Source organism: Strongylocentrotus purpuratus, unplaced genomic scaffold, assembly GCF_000002235.5.
Source record: "Strongylocentrotus purpuratus isolate Spur 01 unplaced genomic scaffold, Spur_5.0 spur5_scaffold_7, whole genome shotgun sequence".
NCBI classification, from domain to species: Eukaryota; Metazoa; Echinodermata; class Echinoidea; order Camarodonta; family Strongylocentrotidae; genus Strongylocentrotus; species Strongylocentrotus purpuratus.
The window spans coordinates 35,341,075-35,354,681 of NW_022145613.1; positions in this window are offsets into that span (position 1 = coordinate 35,341,075).

Sequence of the window (13,607 nt, forward strand, 5' to 3'; positions counted from 1 at the left end):
CCAAATTTGATGCGTAAGCCTTTGTGAATTGCCTCAATACAAATTATTTCATTCACCTGATAAGAATAATAGCATTTCAATAGTCAGAATGCAAACTGCATAATAGCCTAATGAGTGTTGCTAGGTAGGTCAAGCCATAATGTTTGTCCTACCTGGCAACAACTAATGTATGCAGTTCGGATTCTGTCTATTGAAATATTCTTATTCTTATCAGGTGAATGAAATTATTTGTATTGAGGCACTTCACAAAGAGGTATGCATTAAATTTGGTTACCTTATTACGAAAGCGGCCTATTAAATGTAATGCATAATTATTTGTTAAGCGCTATGTTTCAAATTATTTCATTAACCTACATGTATTACAAATAAATTCAATTGTCAGAATGCGAATTGCATACATTATTATTGTTGCTCGATATCTCTGGCGTACTGGTGGGGGGGGGGGGGGGCTTGGGGGGCGCTGGGGGCGCCCCCCCCCCCAAAAAAAAAAATTGAACCATGACCAAGTAAAGAAAGAGAAGAGAAGAAAGAAGGGAAAAAAAGAGGAATGAGAGGAAAGAAAGGAAAAGAAAGAAAAGAAAGAAAAGGAGAAGAAAAAAAAGGAGAAAGAAAAAAAAGGAGAAAAAGGAAACATAAGAAAACAAACAAAACAAAACAAAACAAACGAAAGAGAGGAGAGAGAGAGAGAGAGAGAGAGGGTGGTATTAAGACCCTAAGAGAAGAGGGGTGGGAGTAAAAAAAGCCAAGGGAATGTTGGGGGGAGTCGCCACGTCGAAGGAGCAAGAAAGATACGCATAGATAAATTATGTTGCTGTGTCGGGTCCGCTGTGTCGGTATTCTTGCTCTATCTAGCTCGTGTACTATATCAATTTAGAAGTTTGAAGTCGGTGAGATGTTTAATGTCGGTCGGCCGGAATTTTTTTTTCTCCCTACGGACTGTGACTTTTTATCGGACTAAGAAAAGAAAAAATTAATTCAGACAATTTCTCTGATAATTTAATGAAACGTCAAAGCTTCCGCGCATCGCGCAGGAGGGAGGAAAACTGAATTCAGACAAAGTGAGTAGAAATCAGTACAACGAATCGTCTTCGTTCTCTAATAATTTAATTAAACGTCAAAGCTCTCGCGCTTGGCGCGGGAGGGCGAAAACTGAATTCACATATGGCTCCGTTTAGTCTCATTTCACGACGCCCCCTATCGTCAGAGCATGGTCAGCGTCAGCAGCCTAACATGTTAGCCTATGGACGTTTTTTAAAAAAAATCGTTAAAAATTCATTTTTTGTTTAAACGAAAAGCACATCCACCCCGACGTACGTTATCACTAGCTCTTTCATTTGAGCCCTCATGTCTCATTGACTTTTGAAAGTTCACCCACCGTAATTTTTCAAAATAGGTTGCAAGCTCGTCATTGCCTATAATACACATGTGAAACAAGTCTAACTTTGGACTCAGTTTACCAAGCGATTTGAAGATTATAGGTCGAGCACACGAAACATAAAACGTATGAATTATCATAGATCACTTCTGCCTATTTCATTATGTCCATTTCATCCAACCCCCCCACCGTAATTTTTCCATTTAGTAAAAGCAAACATTTTGCCGAGTTTAGCAAAAACATGAATATTCATGAACGGTCAGACAATACAGCCTTTTAGTACGTAACGTATAGTGAATGGGAATGGGCGATGTTCCGTTCAGGAGGTAGAGGTCAGTGGTTTGTGCTGGCAATGTTCACGCGAGCGAAAATGAGACAATCGGAGCAATATGGACAAGGATTAAGTGTCGAAAACAGTACAACGAATCGTCTTCTTTCCCTAATAATTTAATGACACTTCAAAGCTTCCGCGCTATGCGCGGGAGGGGGAAACTATATTCAGACAAGGATTAAGAGTAAACCTTTAAGGAAACGCATCGTCTTCTTTTCCAAATAATTTAATGAAATGTGAAAGCAAGGATTAAGAGTAGAAAACAGTACAACAAATCGTCTTCATTCTCTAATAATTTAATTAAACGTCAAAGCTCTCGCGCTTTGCGCGGGAGGGGGGAAACTGAATTCGGACAAGGATTGTAAGTCGAAAACAGTACAACGAATCGACCTCTTTCTCTAATAATTTAATGAAACGTAAAAGCTTCCGCGCTAAGCGCGGGATGGGCGAAAATGAATTCAGGCAAGGATTAAGAGTCGAGAACGGTACAATGAATCGTCTTCTTTCTCTAATAAATAAATGAAACGTCATAGCTTCCGCGCTTCGCGCGGGAGGGGCGAAACAAGAATAAAAAGTCTAGAACGGTTCAACGGATCGTATTCTTTCTCTAATAATAAATTTAATGAAGTACCAAAGCTTCCGCGCGCGGGAGGGGGAAAACTGAAAAATAACTTAGTTTCTGGCCCCGGGTTTACAGGGTTAAATTTGTAAACATTGGGACACTGGCATTAATATATTTGTCGGTAATTGGTGGCTCGTTTTGTAGGTAATCGGTGGCCTCTCCCCCCTCCCCCACTGAAAAAAGATCTAGCAACGCCCCTCATAACAACACAGTTAATACACTTGATATAATTTTTAGTACAACTGGTTAAGTACCGGACCACCGTCTTTGTGCATTGTGCGGCAACGAAGCATATACAACGTATCACTTCCAGGAAGTGCCGGTGGACATTATTGCGCAAAATGTGGTTCTAAAATTGCAAAACATTCCTACTCTTGAAGGGGGTTGGAGAAAGCAATTTTATGTCATATTACTCCAGGAAGTGCCTGAAAAGGCACCTAATGTGGTTCTAAAATTGCAAATGCTTCCTACTCTCGGAGGGGGTCAAAACCCCTCCCAGACCCACCCCCGCTTGGTCGTTCCGCTCCCTCGCCGCTAAAGCCTAGCTCTGTCGCTTCATCAGGTTTTACATGTATTTCACCCCATGCCACCCCCTGTAAGAAACTCCTGGATCCACCACTGATGCCCATACCCATTGAGCTTCGGGGGCTCCGCCCCCTAACCCCCTGATGGGGCTTTGCCCCTAGACCCCACTTTGAAAAACGTTCAGCGGGGCCTGCATGTTAGAGTGGGGTGATGCGGATTTTTTTTTGTCCATACCCATTGAGCTTCGGGGGCTCCGCCCCCCTAACCCCCTGATGGGGCTTTGCCCCTAGACCCCACTTTGAAAAACGTTCAGCGGGGCCTGCATGTTAGAGTGGGGTGATGCGGATTTTTTGTTGTCAGCCCCCCCCCCCCCCAAACGTTTTTGCTCATTACGCCACTGCTCGATATGATAAACATAATGGCTCTTCCTACCTAACAACATGGAATGTACGCAATTCGCAATACAATTTATTCGTCACAGGTGAATGAAATAATTTGTAACGAGGCACTGTATAACAAAGATTTATGCATTACATTTTCTTTACATTACGAAAATGGTCTACTGAATCTGGTGTCGCCGAGGCCATGGTCCGTCTCCGTACTCTCGTTGTTAAAGGGGAAGTCCACACTGATATCAATTGAGTTGATTTTGAAGTTGCTATTAATCATACACATATTCCAGCATTCATTCAATAATTCATTTATTTGTCATTCTTTCATTCATTCATTAATTTCTCCTTCTTCTATAATTTCGCAATCTCTCTCTCTCTCTCATCCTCTCTCCCTTTCTCCATCTCCCCTCTTTATCTCCCCCTCTTTATCTCCCCCTCAGTCTCTCCTCACAGCAATTTCGTAAACAAATAAGGCACACAAAAACAAATCAAAAAGTCATTGATAATTAGTTTACATTAATAGGTTTTATTTGTTATACATTTTACACTTTCAGTTAGATTCTTCTCAGAAGATGTATGGATGACTAGATAATGCGATCAAGCTATAAACAAAATTAAAAATGAAATATAAAGATATCAAATTGTCAAATTGCTTAAAGCAGCCTAATACACATAGAGCTAAAAGAGCTAAAAGAACAAAGTCAGTTACCATTTTCATCATCTCGATATGAACTTCCTAAATATATACTATTTACATACATACCATCTACATTGCAAAGATATGTTAGGAGTTACAGTATCAACGGAGACGAATAAGATAAAAAGATAAAGTTTCCTAGAGCTCAGCAAGCTGGGGGATCTAAACAATTTTCGAACATTATTCGATGAATACAATTATTTTAATAGACATGACTTTATAGGAGCTTAGAAAGGCATATACTCCGATATAAATCAGACTCTTGTATGAGGGTCGTGGTCTTGTGGATGTGTCACCGGACCGTGGATCACATGGTTCGAGGGTTCGAGTACCACCGCGGCACTTACGTCATTTGGTAAGTTATTAATCTACATAATTTATGCCACTCTCCACCCAGGTGTTAAATGGATAATAGGGTGGATGCAACGTGTATGTGGTTGGATAGGCATGTATGCGTTTGTAAAATGGCACCTGGCCAGAATACTCCGGGGAGCGAAGCGTGTGCACTATCATGTGCAGACGACCAATTGAATCCAAAGGCATGGGTCATATGAGTTACAATGTAAAGCGCTTAAACACGTAGTGTATTTAGCGCTAGACAATGTGACTGTTATTATCATTATTGTTATTATATCATTATTGCTATCATCATATCAATAAACAAAATTAAAGCAATTTTGAGTTCTGGTAATCAGAAAGAAGGCATAATATATAAACGAGCCTCGACTGGGGAAAACCCGTCACTTAATCAGTATGTAAGAATGATGTATGAACGAGCCTCTAAAGAGAAACACCCGTCTGCTTATCAGCCGGTGAGCATAATGTATGAACGAGCCTTTAAAGGAAAAGATCTGCCTTGTACGTGAGCAGTAGGAACATGATGTATGAACGAGCCTCTTAAAAGGACATCCGTCTGGTTATCACTTGATGAGCATGATGACTGAACGAGCCTCTACAAGTCAGTAAACAAGATGTATGAACGAGCCTCAACAGTGCCGTCAAACATCCGTCTGGCGATTAGTCGGTAAGCATGATGTATGAATGAGCCTCTACAGCGAAAAATTCAGCTGGCGATCAGTCGGTAAGCATGATGTATGAACGAGTCTCTACAGTGAAACATCCGTCTGGCGATCAGTCGGTAGGCATGATGTATGAACGAGCCTCTACAGCGAAACATCCAGCTGGCGATCAGTCGGTAAGCATGATGTATGAACGAGTCTCTACAGCGAAACATCCGTCAGGCGATCAGTCGGTAAGCATGATGTATGAACGAGTCTCTACAGTGAAACATCCGTCTGGCAATCAGTCGGTAAGCATGATGTATGAACGAGCCTCTACAGCGAAACATCCAGCTGGCGATCAGTCGGTAAACATGATGTATGAACGAGCCTCTACAGTGAAACATCCGTCTGGCGATCAGTCGGTAAGCATGATGTATGAACGAGCCTCTACAGTGAAACATCCGTTAGGCAATCAGTCGGTAAGCATGATGTATGAACGAGCCTCTACAGTGAAACATCCGTCTGGCGATTAGTCGGTAAACATGATGTATGAACGAGCCTCTACAGTGAAACATCCGTCAGGCAATCAGTCGGTAAGCATGAGATCGGGCGGTTAGAGGATGTACGATGGGTCACACCAACTCGCTGGGATCTTCTTTCAGGACATGGTCCAGGCGGCGGATGAATCATAGGTGTGCTTACACACCGAGTCAATTCTGCAGGAGGATCATAGATGCTCGTCGGTAAGTATTCCGCGATACTTTCCGTCGTTGCCATATTATGATACAGTTTTCGTATAGGGGGACAGCTCACGGTGAGGTGGCCCGTGTCCCATGTCTTGGTAACTGCAAGTTTGCTGTCGCTGCCATACGTGAAAGCGTATTCGCCTAGGCTGTTTTCTTGAGAATATCGCGGGGATAAATTCGTCTTCGTTTCGTGTTTGGTGAAACCGGTCGAGTTGTGATTTACAGATCTCACGTTGTCTCTTACGCTGCCATTATTTGTTAGGTTCAACATGGATTTACATGTTTTGTCCACAGATTTACTTGGGGTCTTGAGAATATTGGTCTCTTCGTGGAACTGTGATGGAATTTTCTTGATAGGTAACTCGGGCGATCCCCAAGCCCTCTCTATCTTTGGCTTGAGGTCCGTAGTAGTTTCTCGAGGTGAACGAATGTGACAGTTTCTCTTGATATCGATTTGCGGCAGAACAAGAACTTGATGTGTGCAGGTCGCTTTGGATGTTTTCTCTCTTCGCAGATGTTTTGGACAAAGACAAGGATCGGATTCTGAAAAGAAGTACCTCCCATTTATGTTTGCAAACTGACCTGGCGATTGTTGGCCTCCTTTGGACGAAGCGCGGTCTGCAGTGCAAGATGGGCAAGAATTGACCCGTTTGACACCCTCTTTGTTCACATCTGAAAGCTTTTCCAAATCAACCATGGGGGCAACATTCGTGAATATGTCGTTGACGCGAGTTTTGCCCGGTGCGTCATCTTCGAAATCACTTCCAGAATCAGATGAAACACATTCTTCGGCCACTGTATGGGATATCCCTAGACTGGTGTAGTAACAATCTTGTAGCCATGTACAATCGGAAATGCATGATGGGACATTTTTACCACTGTGTATAAAAATTGACGGAGTTACGTTGATCGTAGGACTCCTCTTAGTGAAACATGTATTTCTTTTTAGTCCTGTGTTTATACATGTAACCGGTTTATCATTCACGATGCCGATTGTTAATCGTCTAACTTGCATGTCTCTAGATTGAGTTTGGGTTGACATGGTAGCTGGTTTGTATACTCTCTGTCCTCTCGACTCCATGTTGCCTATATTGGGGATGTTGCGTCGTATGTTGCTAATTTCAGGCTTTACTAGAAGGTCGAAGAGTCCATTCTGTTATAAAAGACAAAAAAATCATGAAAAATGTCACAACAGATACACAACATCAGCAATATGTGTCTCCTGTGCTATAAAATATCTTATAACCATATATTTAAAAGAAAAACTCATCAACAATGAACAGAATGACCTCTGGAAATTTAGATGCCTTTTGGACTTTTCACAGTATCCAAAGTACAACTTCTTTCTTCTGAAGAAAACATTGATATGTACATGTACCAACGAAGCGTGTTTAATAAAATTGCTTCAATACAAACTGAAAATATGACAACCTGAAGCCCTTCTCTTTTATTAAATGATTTAAGTAGATAAGAATAATTTGTTTAATATTTACCTATGTTAAATCATACTATTACCAGACTATTACAAATAGCCTGTTTGGATGTTGCACTCCGAGCATCTACTTAGAACGTTGGTGGTTGGAACTGCTGCAGCGTCAAATATTCATCTGTGAAGACCGAGTTAAAAAAATACCATTTATACCGTATCTCATGAAACGTTTCAAGCTACGTCAATAAAAACATTTAAGCACGCGTGTTGCTGAATCCTTACAATATCAATAGCATAACCATTGGCGTAGCAAGGGTTTCTTTTTTCCGAAGGGGGCACGAGAAAAAAATGTGATCGAGCCAGGAATTATACACTTACATTCTTCAAAGTAGCTATGCCATGAAGAAAAACAAGTGCACGTCGAAGTAACTCCACATTCCAATGAATGTGTACACATTTTACTAAGAATAAGATTTGATATATTAATTCATATTCCACTCAACGACACACTCTTTGTTAAGATCTTACATTAAATCGTTTGGGCCAACCCCGGCTTGTGGTATGGGAAATTAATAATTATTTCTGCCAGAGGCGGATCCAGGGGGGGAGGGGGGCCGGGGGCACGGGCCTCCCCCTCCCCCCGGCAAAAAAAGGAGAAAAAAGAAGGGGAAAAGGGAAAAGCTATATTTTTTTTATGTGTGTGTGCTAAAGAAAGCAACGACAAAAAAAGTGTTCCTTCCCCCCTCCTAAGCCACTGAACGAAATATCTGACGACGTAATTTCCTGAATTCCGGCCCCCCCCCCCCCCCCCCCCCAAAAAAAAATAAAAAAAATTGCTCATCTGACCTTGATTAAATGCCTTAGAACCCCTGACCTTCCGGGGGCTCTGCCCCCTGGATTTCACCTAGGGCCCAAAGTCAGGCACCTGGGTGCTCATCTGACGGTAATTTAATGCCTAAAACTCTTGAGTTCCTGGGGGCTCCGCCCCCTGGACCAAACACATATTTGTGTCCTGCCAGTGTCACAATAAGGTATCAAAATATGCTCATCTGACCGTAATTTATTGCCCAAAACCCCTGAGCTTCCGGGGGCCCCGCCCCTGGACCCCACGCTTATTCGTGACCTGCCAGTGTCACAAATATGGTATACAAATGTGCTCATCTGACGATAATTTAATGTATGAAACCCCTGAGCTGCTGAGGGCTCTGCCCCTGGACCCAACACCAATTTGTCAACTGCCAGTGTCACAAAAAAGGTATAAAATATTCTCATCTGACGGTGATTTAATGTATTAAACCCCTGAGCTTCTGGGGGCTCCGCCCCCTGGCCCCACACTAATTTGTGTCCTGCTAGTGTCACAAATAAGGTATTAAAATATGCTTATCTGATCGTAATTTATTGCCCAAAACCCCTGAGCTTCCGGGGCTCCGCCCCCTGGAACCCCACGCCAATTCGTGACCAGCCAGTGTCACAAATAAGGTATAAAATTATGCTCATCTGACGATAATTTGATGTATAAAACCCATGAGCTCCGTGAATGGTCGCGTGCTTAACGTTCATCTTCACATGATCTTCCACTTTCGTTTTACGAAAGATCGTGTAACGCCACGCCATGCGATAGATTCGAGATTATGAAATTAGGGAAGGTTACATTCATAATGTCAGAGGGAGATAATTTCCAGACGTGCGTCATTGAATCCTTATAACGCTCACCAAGGCAACCATGTACGTCAATTCGTATGGTATCGTGATTAGTAAAGGAGAAAAATTCTTACGAAACACCCCAATCAAACTTTTAATAAGTAGCCATTTTTTCCCATTACCGGTAATTTGTGAACAATAAAAACCGTCTTTAAAAAGTTTTGGGAAAAATTTACAATTTTGATATATTTGGATGCCCCTGTGAATGTATTATAAGCACTAGAAAATTTAGCCCCTAAAACACTTCTGCTTTCGAGAAAAATATTAATAATATACAAATACATATAAATATATATGTACATAACTTGTTATTTTCAAAAACGAAATGATAAACTGTCATAAATACTAAATTTCCCCAAACATTATAAAACATTATAAAATTATTTGGGGAAGAAGGACTGTCATTGTAAGCAGATTGCTTGATAATACGACTGCCCCAGACAAAACTGAAATAGATTAAGACATTATTAAGCAGAAACGGATAGGTAATTGAAAATACAAATGTTGATGCTGGTGATATTAACAGTGCAGATGAGGATGATGATGATGATGATGATGATGATGATGATGATGATGAAGATGATGATGATGATGATAATGATGATGATGATGATAATGATTCGAATGAAAGAAGAGATGACATGATGATAAAGACTGAACAGAAATTTTACCTTGAATATTCTGATAATAACAGCGTTTTAACTTTGGCCTTAAATGAGTAGAGGGAGCAACATGAATTAATAGATTCTGGGAGAGAGTTCCATAGGTCAGGACCATGATGTGTTATGGCTCTATGGGCAATAAGTAATTTCGGGTTTACTAGATGAAAATTTGAGGAATTACGGGTAGGGTAAGAGTTAATGGCTTTATTCATAGTGTAAAAGTTTTGAAATGAAAGAGGGAGCATATTATTTAAATACTTAAACATGATCAGTAAACTTGTCGAGAAAGAAAAAAAGCCCCGTTTTCAAAATGATACTTCAAATAATTCAAATGTTTGTGATACTGGTTACACATGAGTCGTCGTTTCGAGTGTACAAGTAGTCTGTGAAGAAAGCAGGCATAGGCACACACCAGTTAGTTAATGCATTAAAGTTCTTTTTTGATATTATTTTCACTGTAATTTTGCGTCTCTCATTTGGCACGTAAAAGTCGACGCAGTCACTGACGCAGTTGAACGTCAGGCAAATGACGACATGTGTGCACAGAATATAAGGAACAGACACGAGTTAGTAACGGATTCCACAAATATGGTTCTATAGCTATATCTAGAGGTGACTCTATCTTTGGCATTTGTCTCGATCGATTCCCGGAGATGGGAACGACAATACAGCGCCTCCGAAAAACGACTACCACAGCTACCACAGATGCCCAAGAATACATAATTTTGTAGATGATTATATTTCACTAACTATTCTTATCTAATAATTGGGGGAAAAAACAGTAAATGGCGTTTTGACCAAGAGGGGTGGAGGGGGGTGGGGTGAGTGGCATACAACCCAAAAAAATCTGCCATTCGGATTTAGGGGTATGAAAAATGTTTTTACCATTCAACGACGGCAAGAATGAAGAATGAATCGCAAGCTAAAAATCGAACAAAAAAAACAACAATCCTTGTATGGCTTCTCTCCAACCCTCGAGTACCACTATCTTTAGGGATTACTAATATATACAATTTATGTACGTTTTAAGAGGAGCTTTACTAAAGTTCAAGCATTTGACATTGATTTAATCTATATTAAATGTCAACCTACAAACATGATTTACATAGGCGTACAGGCACATTTTTAAAAAGTGGGGGGGGGGGGGGCAGAAGCGGATCTAGAGGGGGGGTTGGGGGGTTGCAACCCCCCCAAAAAAAAATCCGGGGACCATTTTTTTAAATCTTATCTTTTTTTTTAAACTTGTAATTTTATTTTATTCTATTTCTATGTATTTATTTCATTTATTATTATTATTATTATTATTATTATTATTATTTCTTTTTGGGGGGAGGGGGGGGGGGTTGGGCGAACAAATGTCACAGAGTCCCTTGCCCCCCCCCCCCCCCCCATCAGCTTTTTTGAGGACACGGGCCACCGCCGAAGTGAAAAAAAAAGAAAGAACAAAGAACGCACGCTGGAGAGAAACCCTTTCAAGTGCAAATATTGTGAGAAGATTTTCAACTCATCTGGTAACTTAACCAAACACATGATAACTCTGGATATAACTGTGTATTTAACTGTTACTTGATTTAAAAAGACGTTATCATGCACTGCTTTTTATGGTCTCCATTGTGTTAATAGATGCCAGCAGGCGCGTACGCAGGGGGGGGGGGGGTTTGGGGGGTTAAACCCCCCCCCCCCCCCCTTTGGAAATTTTTTGTGTGTAAACCCCCCTAAAAAAAATTTATTATTAAAAAAAAAAAAAAAAAAAAAAAAATATTCCCATGGCCGACCTAAAAAAGGTGACCTTACCCCCCCCCCCCCCAACGGAGCAAAATGTCAAATTTCCAAATTTCGAGACCAAAAAAAAAAAAAAAAGTGTCCTCTTACCAAATGCGGGAAAAGAATTTAGAGATTAGATTTGGACCTACATTAAAGGTACTATGTCCCTTTTGCAGCCAACCTCAAATGCTGTAGAACTTTCCAGGAATTATGAATATGTCATGTATGTCCTATCTGTGAAATTTAAACCTTAGCAGTGTCCTCATATTCAAATTATGCAAGGAAACCCGTTTACTTGCTAGACTTTACTGTCAGACACTATTGAGTGACTGACTGGCTTTTCTTCTTCGGTGGTAATAACATACATGAAAAGAGTTGTAAAGGGTACATGAGCATTTGTCTACATCAATAACCCACTTCTTGTGATGGCCAAGATTAAACTGATTGAATCTTTGCGCAGCATAAAACGTATGACCATTCGGTACAATTGTCTGAAAATCAAGACTATTACTTTTGGGCTTTATAGCCCTAAAGTCGATTTGACAACTAATAGTCGTTATTTTCCCACTTGAAGACATTTTCAAGCCCTACCTTTTTTAGGGAAGTTCTAAATTAGTATTATCTTTCAAATGCAGTTGGAATTTAACTTTTTCATTTTTTTGGCCTGCAAATGGGACATAGAACCTTTAAAAGATTGAGCTGTGGGAACGGTCACTTACTCATTTATGCTGGAATGCTCACCAGGGAGTATAGAGATTGTGCACACAGTGAGTGCGGGCAAGCACTGAATCCAATGACCGGGGTAATAGTATATCTGTAAAGCGCTAAGAGACATTTGTATTTAGCGCTTTATAAGCGGAATATTATAATTTTTTTTACCTTAATGTCGGAAAATCAGTTCACATGTTATTAATATTTTTAATATCACATGTTTCTCAAATGAAAGAGATTTCCCTTTCTTTGACAAGAAAAAATCTTTGCACAACAATAATGTTTTTAGAGAGACATTTCAAAACGCCATATTGTGAATGGCCATACACGTGACCGTTCCAATTTTCACCTCTAAAAAAATGAGAATTTTGTTGTTGTTGTTGTTAAATCGCTTTCAAACTGCTAAGACCAATTCCATCATACAGCAAAGAAAAATGGAGTACTTGCACTCTGAGAGAAATAAGAGGAAAATAAGTTTGAACACCAACACGTAAGACCCTTTTCGTGCGAGGTCACATGTACCCTCCGTTTGGGTAAGACTATCGTTTAGAAATCCAAACTGAGAGACTTTGTTATGAAACAAACTAATGACAAAATCACAAAATGCTATCTCTATTAAATATATGTTAAAAATATTATCGGATGTTTGAAATCATTCCAATACGTTATGATGCAAGGTAAATGTCCTAACACTTTTTAAAGAAAGGTGATGGGTACATCCGGGGGGTTATAAAGCGTCGGGGTGAAAGAGAAGTCTCCTAATATGGATCCACACAATACTTCTGCATTGCCAAATTGGAGATTGACATTTTAGTAGTGATCACAATTAACAAAGAGTCATAACTTTTTGTTTTCTTCTTGGTTCATTTTAAAAAAAAACTGAGATTAACTGTTTCCCCGGGCTTTCTTTCCTGCTCTCATCAACATAAGAGAAGAATGAGCCCTTCGTTTACTTATATCGACATTTTTGTTTAAAGTAATTATACTTCTACGCCAGCTTACATTTACCCTGTCCACGATATCAGTGTATAGGGCAATATTAATGTTATGTATTCTTCTCGACTACCCCCTTCTTTTTTTTTTTCTCTCTCTCTCTCTCTCTCTAAATTACATCGTCTTCCCTTCTTCACGTAGGCCTATTGGAGGATAGAGCATTTGCATCAGCAGCTCCTTCTTTGTGGAATAAGTTACCTTTCTCTATTCAGACGGCCAACACTCTTTCTTCTTTCAAAACTGGGCTTAAAACTCACCTGATGCTCAATGCATATGTTTAAATTTCAATGTTCTTTTTATACAATGCATGCAAAGCGAATAATTACACTGTGCCACATTGTATGTACCATGGCACCATGAAGTTGTGTGATCTATTGTAAGTTTACATTTAATATGTCTTTAATCTTAAGTAACTATGTCGAATATTAATTTAAATTATTTGTATGCGCCTTGAGCATCTCTAGAGATGGATATGTTGCGCTTTATAAATATTGTTATTATTATTATTATTATTATTATTATTATTATTATTATTATTATTATTATTATTATTATTATTATTATTATTATTATTATTATTATTATTATTATTATTATTATTATTATTATTATTATTATTATTATTATTATTATTATTATTATTATTATTATTATTATT